A 15,410-nucleotide genomic window follows, 5' to 3' on the forward strand; every position below is an offset into this window, starting at 1 on the left:
CATATGTGTCAACTATATAATAATATCATAAATTGTAATTGTAAGATATTATAGGATATTTGACATGAAACATAAAAGTATAATATATATATATATATATATATATATATATATATATATAGGGTGCGGTTATAGTAAGAACCACAATTATCGCGAGAACATAAGAACCAATAAAATTACTGCATCTGCTATACAAATTAATGCATCCGCTATTAAATTTAATGCATCCAAAAAAAAATATTTTTTTTGCTCCCTTCAGGATTCGAACCCAGCATCTGCATTCATCCACCAAGATGATGCATCCACCGTAGATCTTGATGATCGAATGGCTTAAAATGGTTCTCTGTTCTTATTTTATTAGTGGTTCTTATTTGAACCTCTCCCTATATATATATATATATATATATATATATATATATATATATATAGCATCACATTTTAGTGTTCCGCTCAGATTTATTATCCAAGCCATGTGGAAGTTTGGATGATATTGTAAGCTGTGACACCAGTTTACATTTTATCGTCAATATTAAGATCAATTCAAATATTCAAATTTAATAGAAATTAAAATCATATATGGTGTTACAACTTACAACATATGTATCCAACAAATGAAGCCATCCATAACAAGTTAATAACCACGACGTTGTATTTAATTTGAACTATTGAACATTTATTAAATCTACAAATAAACTATTTTCTGTTTTTTTTTTAAACCAGAAAATGTAACCTTATCATTACGGATAATCGGCAGAAAACAACTCGCAAAGCCAGTGAGGAAAATCGGCGACCCAACAGACTGGGCGCGGACAAGAACGCGCAAATTGCGCAAAACTATGAGCAACCATATTCGCCTCCCTAAACATATGACTAACACCAATAAGAATAGACGAACGGGCTACAGTAAAGATGTCCAAAATATCATCCGGCAAGAAACGTCCCTCCTCTTCCGGGCACGCCATCACTCGTGCCGCCATCATAGAATCCGTGTAAATGTCGATAGGAAAAATGTCACGCTCAATACACCACGTGATATCCGCAACAACCGCCATAATCTCCATCATCAGAGAATTAGAACTAACCTTAGTCGATTTCACAGCTGCCAGTCGGACCTTTCCCAGGTGGTCACGCACCACCACCCCCACACCATAGCTTCTCTGCTGTGGACCGAAGAGGGCATCCACGTTGCACCTAAACCGCCCAGCTGGCAGCGGAAACCAGCTCTTTCAGCCAAGCTTCAGGCCCATCAAATTCTCGACCGAGAGCGTAGGTCGCGCAGCTTGGTAGCTCGCAATAGCAACTTGACAGTCATAAATGAAAGGAAGTTGGTATATTTGAGCTTTATCATGCTTAAGCTCACAATTGAAGCACCAAATCCTATGAAGAACCATACACCAAAGTGCATACTCATCCACTGTAAAGTTCTCCCTCATCATTTCCGCTATATCAATCAGCGGTAGCCCCTCACCCTGCTTCATCAATCTCCAAAAAATAGACGTTTTCCACTCTGGCTTCAATAAAGGGTAGAAAATGAGACCATGTTCCGTGAAATCCCAACAATTATGACACCTTTCACAAATACCATCAACCGGCACTCTATGGTATTTTAAGTTAACACCTGTCGGAATAAAATTATTCAGAGCTCTTCATAGGATTTCTGTTTATTTAACAGTCTATAGATTCTTTTACTAAAGTCGTTTAAGTTTTCCTATAAAAATATTTTAAGAGAATTAAGCATCCAATAATTACATATAGTGACTTAGTTACTTTAAAGTCTACAAAATTTATTGGTTACAACTTACAACTTCAGAGATGTTGATTTACGCTTTACTATAGTAAGCACATCATGCCACAGTATGTGTGTAGGGTCGGGTCGACTGAAACTGGATCTGGATTGTTTTTAAAATCCAACTCAAATTCTGATCTATGATTCGTTGTATGAAAGTGGTAAATGAAATACTCCTTCTGTCTCAATTTAATAAGCGGTAAAATTTGGGTACAAATGTTAAAAAACTGATTGATTTATAATAAAACAATAGAGAGAAATTATTTTTTCTTGAAAATATATGTCAAAAAAGTAGAAGAGATAAATGAAGATAAATAATTCTTCCGTTCCATTATAAATGTCTCAATTTTTATAATGTGATGTTCCAATACAAATGTCTATTTTTTTGACGAATAATTAAAGGACTAACATTCATTAATTAATGGACCCACCAACCCTTCTCTCTATATACCTACTTTGAAAATAATGCTTAAATAATCTCTATCAACTCACTTTATCTACTAATTACACATTCTTTAATATTCGTGCCAAAAAATAAAAGGACATTTATAATGAGACGGAGAGAGTTTATTTTTTGAGAATAAATTAAGATATTATTTTTTAAATGAGAAGATAGATAACTATGTATGAGTCACAATAACATATATGTAAATAATGAGTTATGTGAAGTTATTTATTATGTATTGGCTTTTCATTTTAAGAAGTGACCTATTAAAATGAAACGTCCAAATAAAAAATATGACATATTGGGAGTGAGTGGTTCTTATTAATAAAAATGACATTTATCATAAATAAGTAACAATATATTTCAAATAAAAGTAACACTTCGTATATTTAAAATTAACAATTGTAAAAATAACAATTGATCTTATATTTGTATGAAAAAAAAATGAAAAAAAAAACAATTGGTCTTATATTTGGGCTTAGGAATGGGCTAAATGGACCTTGGTCTTATATTTATAGAATAGACTATAAATAAAAACACCCTATTTCAATGTAAGGGGACTCACTCTTTATCCTCATTCCACTTCCTGCTTTTCCTTTTTTTTTTTTTTTTCTTGTTTGCTAAAACATAATTTTTTACGAAAAATTCATAAACCCGAGAAGAAATTCAGTGCAACTTTCATGTATTCTCTTCTTCTGATTGTAGTATCTAATTGATCAAAGGGATTATTTTGTTTTGCAGGAAATAAGTTTAGAAAAGTAAGCTCCAAAGCTCGTCCCCTGCCCGACTTGTACAAGGAAAGAGAAGCTCCAAATAATCAGACAAACAAATGATTTGCAGTCTTGTAATTTTTTGGTGTAACACTGTAAATATCATTGTTACACAAATTATATGATATCTTTTGTATATGATATTTACGTTGTTACACAGTTTTGCTTACACGGAAAAATTGTATAAATCATGTAAAGTGTATAATCATCAAATTTATTGTGTACACATGCAAATTTTTCATGCAACCAATAATAGAACAATGAACCATAACTTAATTGAAATTTTCACCTATCCAAACACATATAATTTCACACACACTGAAGTTATAACATGCAGAGAAACTGATGCAGCACACCCAGAAGTTATAACTCACAGAGAGACTTATGCAGAAACACGTGCTGAAAGTGTAAAGAGCAAGAACACCAAAGTTGGTAACCCAGTTCGGTGATAAACCACCTACGTCTGGGAAGCCACGCCAGAGTAAATTATCCTCTAGTGATGATAAGATATACTCCCTCCCTCCGTCAAAAGTGGGGCACTTAAGTTGGGCACGGAATTTAATAAAATTGGTGATGATTTTGATGTAGTGGAGAAAAGGTCCCACCACTTTATGAGATATGTGGTTGAGATTGAATTTGGAGTGGGTATTTTTGTAAATAAAGAGTGTTTGTAAGGTTAAAAGATTAAAGTGGATGGTGGGATCATTTCCATAAAAGAAAAGTGGTACACTCTTTGCGGACGCCCGATATAGTAATTGTGCCCCACTTTTGGCGGACGGAGGGAGTACAATGTTGGTAACCCAGTTCGGTGATAAACCACATGCGAAGAATCGTTCTCCCTAATCTCTATATCTTCCCAAACCTCCACCAAGATGAATAATTGAGAGCAAATTAACAACTCACTCCCTAAGCTTGAATGCTACACATTCAACGCTCAAACCCAACAAATAAACATACTTCAACAGGCTGGAGCAAGGAATCAAAGTAATAATCCTACTCACAACGCTTACAATATGAAATAAGCAACAAACTAGAACACACTTACATGTATTGTATGCCCTGAATAAAACCCACGAAAATACTCTAAATATGTAGTAGAGTAGTACAAAAATCAACAGCTAAAACAGGTCCTCTCCGTCTTCAATATATAGCCAAACTCTAGAAGTTGTCAAGCAGAAGTAGGACTCTAAGAAAGAAACTTGCGGTACAGATTAGGGTTCTCTAAAACCCTAGCATAAAAGACTCCAACGCCATCTGGAGATTCGGTAGATATATATGTAGATAGGCTAAAAAATATCTCCAATATTATCTTCAAAAATCGCAAATGTAGGCTGCTTAGGTGTCTCCAGAAAACTTGTAACATTGGAAGCAACTCATTAAGAAATGGCAAGTAGAACTCATGAAGACACTCATGCTAGTCTACACAATGACAACCAACTTAGAGTGTAGAAATATTCTAACAATCTCCCCCTTTGTCATTGGTGTAGACAAAATCAATTTCTGCAAAACTCATGAATACACAAGTAGAAACGAATAATACTCCCCCTTAAGGTGATCAGCTCCCCCTCAATACAATAATCCATATACTCCCCATTTTCGTCACACAACAAGGACAACTTCTTCTTTTAACAGCATGTCTCCCCCTTTCTCCAGGCTTCTCTCCATCTTAATGCAAATATCGAGGGGCTGCAAAACTTCATGGCGGGAATAACAAATTAAGTGACTTTTGGAACATTAACGCAAGTTCATTCGTGACAAAAGGAGCAATACCACCATCCATAGCAGCAGCAGGAGTATCAACAATTAATTTGCTTGGATAACCATGTCATCATTAGAATCACTCTCTGTTTTAACATCTGCAGATTTTTATGTTTTAACATTTGCATAAACAAATAGAGGAACATGTACCGATTTCTGTACCCATTTCTTTCAAATTTTTCTTCTTTTCTTCTTCTGGTTATCCTCAAGATATGATCTACAATTTGGTCTGATATGACTTGATTTATCACAATAATGACAAATTGGTCGCCATGTACTTGCAGATGATCTATGCGAATGAGGTTGATCAATCTTTCCTCTAAAATAATCAATGCCTTCCTTCATGCGTTCTCCAATAATACGAACTTTATTTGCCTGATAAGTTCTTGTATCCACCATCTTCCTTCTATCATTGAGATAAAATCTACACCGAGGTCTGATGTGTCCACGATGATCACAATAATGACAAATAGGAACAAAAGATTGAGAGATGTTCCTTCTTGAGGGAAGATTTATGTAGACAACATGTTTGTGAAAATTTCTGAGGAGCCTTTCAAGTGTCTCCCTTAGAAGGAATGATATCAGGCTTGGTACCATCGACTTTGGGAATCCATCATTTCCCTTGAAATCCTATTCCAACTTTGTTGTTAGTATGTTGCCCATTCTCTAGGATTTCCTCGAGTTTATCAGTACCAGTGTTCATCATTTTAACTAGCTTCTGATGATGCTCCAATTCACCTGTTCCATGGTTTGTTGAAGAACCATATATCCATCTTCAGCTTTTCAAATAAATCCTTATACTCATCACGTTCTTTGGAGACATCAACGAGTTGTGTGGAGAGGGATTTGTTCAATTCAAGCATCGCTAGGCATTTTTTATAAATCATCGGCCAAGTAGTTCTCATCAAGTTCCTCATTATCACTAACAGTCTCTTCAGCAGTTGTAACGTTCCCAATGATAGTATTTGAAACATCTTCAACCTTGGCAGTGTAAGCAACAACATCGGCTTATGTATCCGTATCACCAACAGTAGAAACCTTTGTAGAGACAGATTTATGAACTTCTTCATTTTTTATAGTAAAAACGATGTTTTCTGCTTTTCAGGCTTGTCATATTTCTTGCTCATTTCGAAAACTCACAATGATCCAATTAATTAACCCAGCCTCATGGTAGACAAGTCCCTTGCTTCTTCAATGGCTGCAACTTTGAAGTCAAACCTTTCCGGAAGAGATCTTAAGACTTTTCTCACCAATTCTTCCTCACTAATTATTTTTCCCAAGGAAAAACTCTCATTGAAAAATGTGAGAAGCTTGTAATGAAACTCGCCAATAGTTTCATCTTCTTCCATTTTCAACATCTCAAATATGGAAGTGAGTTGTTGAAGTAGATGTCCATTCACAAGATCATCACTTTCAAAAGTATTTTGAAAAGTATCTTGTCACGACCGGCCTTAATTAAAGATAATTAAGCCGGGAAACCATGACTGGGGAAGGGAAATTACGAAGCGGGTTTAGAAAGGGGCGCATAAAAGAATACTCAAAGAGCTTGAATACGCGTGAAATATTCCTTAAAAAGGAAAAAGGCATAGTTCGCATAAAAAGGGTACTCAACGAACTTGTATAAGCGTTATATTCCTTAAAAGGAAAAAGGCATCGTTAGGGGCTTGGCTAAAACATTATCAGAGTTTGCAACGGAAGGTGTAACTGAAATAATCAGTGTTTACAGCGGAATCATAACTGAGATACATGTATGAAGACATGTATCCTTTCTGAGCCTACTTTAAGTTCAACAAAAACTCCACTCAGCAACACTTCATCGCCCATCACAACTCAACCTGCACAAACATAAACATACGAAGGGCTGAGTACAAGAGTACTCAGTGGGCAGTGCCAAGCATATAACATAATATCAACAACAAAACACAACTTTGCATAAGAGGCATAAGTTTCTTTCAAATCCTTTGCTCATTAAACATTTCCATATTCATAAACAGCATGAGCGCATTCTTCATCATTAACAATCATCAACACGCATCGTGTCGTGGAGAAGGCCTTCCCCAACGAACACGGGCATCGCGCCGTGAAGGGGGCCTCCCTCAGCGGTCACGGCATCGTACTATTGAGGGAGGCCTCCCCCAATAGACGCTGTAACACTGGAATACTGGCATCGCGCCGCTAGGGAGGCCTCCCTTAGCGGACACGGGCATCGCGCCGTGAGGAAGGCCCTCCTCAGCGGACACGGCATCGTACTGTTGAGGGAGGCCTCCCCCAACAGACGCAAGCATCAAACATAAGCATAAACTTATCAACGTAAAGCATTCAAGCGTAAATAAGCGTAATCAGCATAACGTAAATCATTTAACGTGCAGCATAATAAAGCTTAACTCATTTAAGCGTAATAAAGCATACCACACTTGAAGATCCAATTTGCATTTTAAAGCATAACACTTGCATAGCATTTTATTTACGCGTAAGAAATTGCCCACCTGATAGCAAAGTTTTGCTAAGGTACTCTAACTCCTTGTGTAGTTCTTACTCTTGCGCTTGACCTTAATCACGAGAATATAAAATAAGACATTGTCTCGAGGAAAATTCTTAATTAATGAGAAAGCGTAATTTAACTGTGCGTGAATCTGGTATGCATGTACTAATTTTCTGAGCGATAATCGGGAATTCTACTATTAATCCTCGTTAATAGATTTAACTAATCCTCGTCTAACGCGATCGAATAAAGTTGTGATTCTTCTTTCCTCATCGGAATATTCTAGTCGTGAAATAAACCTCGCATTTGTACTTGATTGAAAAAGGACTAACTCGGCTTTAAACGAGGTGTGACCTTGTAGAAATTATCGGGCTTTTCGATAGAAACATAATTACTAATGTAACCTCAAATAATTAATCGGCTCAAAAGAGAGTAGCCAATTAATTAAGTAAACCAGTGGCTTTAATGAAAAAAAATGATAGCTCACTTTAAATCTGAAGTCCAAAACAATAATTAATTAAGCAGAAATGGGCTTGAATAATTAATATGAAAGCCCCAATTGAAAATAATTCCTTGGCTTAAGTAAGTAAATAAATCTTGGCCCAAATGAATAAATAATCTAATAGTTGGGCTCAAATAAATGAAGTATGCTAGGCCCGGCTGTAATTAATAATTCAGCCCAATTGAAATGAAATAATAAAGGCTCATCTGAATAAATAAATAAGGCCCAACTGAATAAAATAACTGGGCTTGGTTTAATGAAAATTCAGCCTGTTCCGAAACCAATTAAAGGTGGCCCAATCATAAAAATAAAACAAGGCCCAATTGGATATAATAACAAGCCCAATAATCAATTAGTTGAAAGAGGCCCATTAAAAATTAGGCCCAACTGAATAAATTAGAATTGGCCCAATACAAAAATAATTGGAGGACCCAAATTAACTAAATAAATCAAGCCCAACTAATTAAATGAATGGCCCAAAATTTTAGCCCAACTCATTTCCTTATCTCCTCCATTCGGTCCCTCTCTTTCTTCAAAACAGACGCACGCCTCTCTCTTTTCTCTCTCAAGGAGCCGCTTGCTCCCTTCCTCAAAATCGGCGCTCGATCGGCCCTTCTTCTCCGACCACTCAGCTGCCGTCTGCTTTGGTTGGCTTCTACCGGCGACGAGTCTTACCCCGACGTCGTCTAAGTCCCGGCGCTGTCCTCTCTCTCGATCTCGTCTCTCTTTTTCTCCAAAACAGCAGCGCCGCCTTCTTCCTTGGCTGTTCAGCGTCCGTCGGCTCCGGTCTGCTTCGGATGCCGATGCGTCAAACCCCGGCGACGTCCTCTATCTCTCTCTTCGCAGAACTCAGTCGAGCCCTATCTCTGGAATCAGCGCCGCGGTCACATCCTCGTCTGAATCCGGCGACTCAAACGGCGCCGGTCGTCGTCTGGGAGTGGTTGCTGCTTCGCCTGGAGTCGCCGCCGGCTGGAGTTGCTGCTGTTCGTCCGATGGTCAGTGCCAACTGCTGCTGTTTCGCCGGAGTCGCGGCCTGCTGGACTTCGTCTGCCGCTGCTCTGTGAACCGGCGGGAGTCGCCGTTGGCGTCGCGCTGCCTTTGCCCTAAAATTGGCAAGGCTGTTGCTCGACGCTCCGCCTCCTCTATTGGGAACTACCGCCTCCCTGTAACGTCGTTGGAAGCTGCTCCGTACTCGAGCCCCTGCTCTTCTTCCTCAGAAATCAGCCGTCGCCGCCACTGAAGAATCGGCGAGGTCTCCGTGCTCCCCTCATTGTTTTCGTCCGGCAGGTAGCAAGCCAGAGGCTGCCACCGCCACCGCCAAGGGGCAGTCGCCCTCCTCCTCGTTTATTGAAACAGGTACAATCCCTTTCCCCCAAAAGCTAAGTTCGATCCCCAATTTTTGTGTAAAAGGAATTCTTGTGGTATCTAATACTCTATGAATCCCATAAGTGTTATTGCTATTTTCTTTTCTGAAACAGTGAGATGTAATACTCTTGATCTCTCTATATATATACATATCGGTTATGCTAGAGATTAAAACTAGGCACTGTGATTTGCTAATGTATCAAGAATTTTCCTTGCTTGCCTCGTGTGATAAGAAAATATAGCATAAACTGATTTCGATTGCTAAGTCCCTGTGTGCATATATATATACTCGTTTCCTGTTTAAGCTTCTAGTTGCTAAGGTGAATGATGTTAACAAGATTCATGTTGATATCCATGTTCTATGCTTGGGTATTATGACAGTGTATGTGGCTTGAATAAATTGAGAAAATAAACTGAGATAGTAGTATATACCTGTAATTGTTTGTTGTTGATGGCTGTTGTTGTTGATTTGTATGAGATGAACTGAAATAAGGTTGCTACTTTAACAAATACAGGTGAGTAAAGAATGAATGGAGGTAGGTTGCTGCTGAATTGTTTGCTTGAAGGAGTGTTGGCTTAGTAGCCTTAAAGAATCGAGATGGTGGAGGTGGTTTGAATAGGTGGGGAGCAATAGGTAGTGGGGTGGCAGCACACTTATTTTGCTTTCCACTAACTTTATGGACATTTCTATCTCTCTTCTTTAATTGTTGTGCCAACTAGAGTGAGTGGCAGTAAGGTAAGGTGGCCACGTAAATTCAACCTTGTAATATACTAGTATATGATTTTCCCCAAGCTGGGAAGTAGACTGTATTCGTGAACTATAATAATATACTGGCTTCTATTCTCTATCATCTGTTACTGTATCTGTTTGATATATTTTTCCTTGCCTGCTAACTTGATAAACTATAATATAACTTAAATTAAATCCGTAGATTTAATCTGCTTTGCTGTCGGAATAAATCCTCGACTTCTAGTAGCACTAATAAAATATAACTGCTTATGTTTCTCGATTAATAAATAATTTGACTTTGCTAAGTCAGTTATAACTTGGAAATAATAATTATTGAATAGCTCAATAATCCTCGTCGCATTTTTCTCATGCATACAAAAGCATACGGCTAAAATAATACTCCATCTCTGATAAAAAAAATCAGGACTATAAACTGGATTCATTTATAAAAATTGCATTTACTGGTTTTAATCATAATTAAAAGAGCGGGCTACTACATATCTCATGCTTCTTTTGCAGTCTCACATGTAGATATAAGAGAGAATATTTCCATAGAAACAGTTGATTGGATAATATTGATGGCTTTTTGATTCATACATGATGCATTTGAATCTCGTACAAGCCATTTACCTCTAGGTTTTTCACTTCCATCAGCATCTACGGGGGCACTCCAACCATTTTCCACAGAAGTCCACACACTCTCACTAATGGATCTGATGTATGATCTGATACGAACCTTTCAAAAACAATAATTAGATCAATCTAAAACAGGGGGTTTCACAATACAATCTCTATTCGAAGCCATTGTAGCGCACAAAAACAGCAACATGATAGGCGGCAGAAATACAGGATCAACACTGATAAATTGGGTGACCCGCTCTGATACCAATTGAAATTTTCTCCTATCCAAACACATATAATCTCGCACACACAGAAGTTATAACATGCAGAGAAACTGATGCAGCACACCCAGAAGTTATAACTCACAGAGAGACTTATGCAGAAACACGTGCTGAAAGTGTAAAGAGCAAGAACACCAAAGTTGGTAACCTAGTTCGTTGATAAACCACCTACGTCTGGGGGGCCACGCCTAGGGTAAATTATCCACTAGTGATGATAAGAATACAAAGGACTTACACGCGAAGAATCGTTCCCTAGCCTCTATATCTTTCCAAACCTCCACCAAGATGAATAATTGAGAGCAAATTAACAACTCACTCCCTAAACTTGAATGCTACACATTCAACGCTCAAACCCAACAAATAAACTTACTGCAACAGGCTGGAGCAATGAATCAAAGTAATAATCTAACCCATAACACTTACAAGATGAAATACGTAACAAACTAGAACACACTTACATGTAGTGTATGCCCTGAACAAAACCCACGAAAATACTCTCAAAAAACGGTAGAGTAGCACAAAAATCAGCAGCTAAAACAGGTCCTCTTCGTCTTCAATATATAGCCAAACTCTAGAAGTTGTCAAGTAGAAGTAGGACTCTAAGAAAGACACTTGCCGTACAGATTAGGATTCTCTGAAACCCTAGCATAAAAGACTCCAACACCATCTGGAGATTCGGTAGATATATATTTGTAGATAGGCTCAGGAATATCTCCAGTATTATTTTCAAAAATCGCAAATGTAGGCTGCTTGGGTGTCTCCAAAAAACTTGTAACGTTGAAAGCAACTCATAAAGATAGTCTAAACAATGACAACCAACTTAGAATGTAGAAATACTCTAACATTAATATTATTATTAAATTGAGGTTTATTATAAAGTGAAAAAGAAAAAACATCCCTTGAAAGCACAAGATGCAGACTAAGGGCACAAAACTTAAAAAGCGAAGGAGAACAACTCAAAAAAGAAAGTCAGGATCATTATCCAAATCATCCGACCAACGCCTATGGACGACATTATTCATTGCAATCATACTAGGCCTATTGGTGACGTCAACCACAAACTCCATCGGTTTGTTACCCATTTCTTCCACATTCCTGAGACGACTTTTAATACAACCTTCCGGAATTGCATGTATAGACTCTCGTCCCTTTACCGAGCCCTTTGGACGACCACGTCCGCGCTTCTGCTCCGAGAGCAACTGCATCCCCTGATTAACTTGCTCCTCTAACCTAATAATACGACTCGCCATGTCATCCGGAGAAGAAATGGATTTATTATCAAAATCAACTTCCTTAATCGGCGAATTAACCCGCTGGCTCGCTGAATCTTCTGCCCCAACTACCGGTTGTTGCTCTACCACAGCTCCACTATTCGTTCCAGAATCCAACTCCAAAGTTCCCTCTACATTCGAGCCCTCCTTATCACTAGCCTTGTCCGTGTGAGGCGACCCATCATTTTCTTCCTCATGTAAAGGGTCTGCTTCATAATTGGAGTCCGCAATGATAGTCTCCTCCACTTCCTCTTCCTCATCCTCATCTAGCGCTTGATATCGGTTAGCATCCCCCGCCAGAGGGAGATCATTTTTCTTAAAAGGTGCCGTGTCTAGAAGATCAAGACCTGATAGAGGTTTAAGAATATCAACTTTGGGCTGCCATGCAGGAGTCGGACCCTCTCCCTTATCAAGATTCTTCACAACCACAGCAGGAGGCTCAGTGATCTTTCGCTTGCTCGTGGCCCTATCAGCTCTCCGGCATTTATCCGTTGAATGACCTGTAAGTTTACAACGCGAGCAAAAAAGAGGCATAGATTCAAAACCAAACTCAATGTAGAACGATCTATCGCCGTCATCAATGTACATCGAGTTGAGAATAGGCAAAGCCATGTCAAGTTCCACCAAAACCCGCGCAAAGTGTCCCACATGACCAGTTGCGGAGGCATTATCAATTCGCATAGGATGACCAAGCACACGACCTATACCAGCAATAATCACCGGAGTCCATAACTCCACAGGGAGATAATATATCCGAACCCATACCTGAGCCAGAGACGACACTTCCTTATACGGATCGAAATACCTAGTCCATTCACGGAAGCGTACGTGGCCGATTGACAGTTGGAGAAAAGAACTCCCCTTAGCTTTCTTTTTCGCTTCCATCGTCAAAAAATTAACAACGAAGAATCCCTTAGCCATGGGCACCAGTTGACAGTCGGCGCACTGCCATATGGTTCGAAGTTCATGAGAGAGGTCGGCGAACGTGCGTGGCTTGTCCCCTTTACGTTGGATAAGTCTACCGATTAGTGCAAATTGAAACTCATCCAACTTTGTTTGATATTCTGATTTGGGCACTGAGAGGGTGACAACCTCTCCTTCTCGCTGTATTTGAAGGCCTCGGAGGCCATACGCTGCAACATCCGGCTTCTTAAGGGATTTGGGTTGGACTTTATCAGCTACTTTGGCAGCGAAAGAAACAGCCGGAGCAGAACCCGGCACCTGCGCTACTGAAGTCGGCAGCGGCTGTATCAAACCAGGGATGGCCTGGTGAGGCTCACCGATCAAACTCTGCGCCGGTGAAAAACCCGACGAGCGCTGCCCAACAGCCACTGCGCCGGAAGAATAACCCGGCTTTACGAGAGGCAGGTGCTGAGTCGGAACATTTGCAGGGGACTTAGATCGAGACCTGTCAAAATTAGAAGAGACCAGGGGAAGATTGAGGCCCCCTTGTCACGATGGACTTCCGGCGAACTCGAATCCATCACCGGCAGGAAGCGCCGGTTGAGAGTCTGGAGTCGCGGCCGGCCGGAGAAGAGCCCTCGCTGTGGGAGAGTCTGGAGTCTGGATCGGTGAAGAGCCCTCGCCGGTGGAGAGTCTGGAGTCTGGATCGGAGAAGAGCCCTCGCGGTGAGAAGAGCCCTCTGGATCGGCAGGCCCGTCGTGCAATCAGCGCCGCCCACCGGATCGAGAATCAGAGCAGATGAGAGGCCGTCCTGAAGTCGCGGCAGGCCGGAGAATTTTTCCGTGACAGCTTCGGTCGAGACGGCTCCTTAAAGACGACGGTAGCAGCTGCTGCTTTCGTGACAGCTCCGGTGGAGAAGCTGATACGCGTGGTGCTGATATGCGTGGTGGTGATACGGCGGTAGCAGCTGCTTCCGTGACAGCTCCGGTGGAGAAGCTGATACGCGTGGTGCTGAAACGCGTGGTGGTGAAACGGCGGAAGATGATGCTTCCGTGACAGCTCCGGTGGAGAAGCTGATACGCGTGATAGGCGTGGTCGCTAATAGAACATTGAACTTCACATCATATAATATATGTAATATATCTGTTAACATTAAAAGCGGATGAATACATTTTCCATTTGGTTTTATCGTCCGTTTCATCGTCCAACTTTGGTCAAAAAATTGTCGAAAAACTCACCGGCATAATTAATTAGTTGGAAATCCACACCCAAATCTCACCGGAAGAAATGATCAAGATGTTTGGGGAAGAATAGGTTGAAAGTGAGGTAATGATTTCACCCCTAATTGTTGTTGTTGTTGTTTTTTTTTTTTCAAAAAATATGATAAAAAAAATAATATTAAAGTTATTTTAACATAAAAATGATCACGCACTCTATTCATGAAAACTCTTAATCCATGTAGTGGACACAAATTTTAATAAAATTAGTTATATTTAAGGGGTTTTTGCAAATAAAATCACGAACAATTTTGAATTTGCAATTTTAACGCGACTTTTGAAGTGTGGCGAATTAAATCATAACCTTTTCAATTTTTGCAATTTCGTCCCCTCAATTTTTTTCGGCCACCGGAGTGATGAGTTCGAGCTTATGTGGACTATTTTTTTCCACGTAATTAATTTCTGACTAAGATTAAAATAAAATCAAAACCTAATTCTTTTATTTTTCTTCTTTTTCGTCGAACTTATTTCAATATCCCCCATTTTCCTTAAACTAGTATGCCCTCCCGTGCGATGCACGGCCACGATATATTTATTTATTTTTAAAATTTGAAATTATGTAAAAATATTATTATTTATGAATTCAATTAATTAATAACAAAAAATATATTAATTTAAATATTAGTATTTGATTTAAAATAGTGTATAGTAATAAATTAATAATTTTATCAACTTAATGAGTAGGAGTATAATATTAAGTTCAATGAGTATTGTATAATAATAATTAAATTTACCGAAAGTTTTTTGTTATTGATTATTATTTTCTATTAAAATTAAAATTAATAAATAATTTTATACTATTGTCTCGATATTTGTTGATAATTGTGCATTATATTTTTTAATTAATATTTTTAATTTAAATAGTTTTATGTATGCTTTGATAAAATAATTCAACAAATAAATATTATATTTTTTAATCAAAAGATAAGAGAAGATATATAAATTTTGTAGGAGAAAGAGATACAAATAGAAATAATATAATAACAAAATAAGGAGAAAGAGAAAAAAAATAAAGAATGTTGTAAAAGAGACAGGAGAGAGACAAATAATCACTTTAAAATTTTAAATTATTTATTTCAAATTCATATTTAATGAATTTTAAATCAAATTGAAGATCTTGTCATGATCTTTAACTTAAGATACACATCAAATATATTTTTATAAAAGACGAAAAAGAAGTAAAATAAAATAATTAGGTTTCGATTTTGTTTTAATCTTA

At 38.5% G+C, this 15,410-nt stretch overlaps 1 long non-coding RNA gene across 1 annotated transcript; it reads right to left on the reverse strand.

The window, feature by feature from the left end:
* Positions 1–6,321: 6,321 nt before the first annotated feature.
* LOC130993433 (uncharacterized) lies at positions 6,322–9,832 on the reverse strand. The gene is made up of 3 exons (XR_009091655.1): positions 9,541–9,832; positions 7,246–7,308; positions 6,322–6,594 (listed from the first exon to the last, which is right to left on the reverse strand). It is a non-coding gene; the product is annotated as an uncharacterized LOC130993433 (long non-coding RNA).
* Positions 9,833–15,410: the final 5,578 nt, after the last annotated feature.

This window comes from Salvia miltiorrhiza, chromosome 7 (assembly GCF_028751815.1).
Source record: "Salvia miltiorrhiza cultivar Shanhuang (shh) chromosome 7, IMPLAD_Smil_shh, whole genome shotgun sequence".
NCBI classification, from domain to species: Eukaryota; Viridiplantae; Streptophyta; class Magnoliopsida; order Lamiales; family Lamiaceae; genus Salvia; species Salvia miltiorrhiza.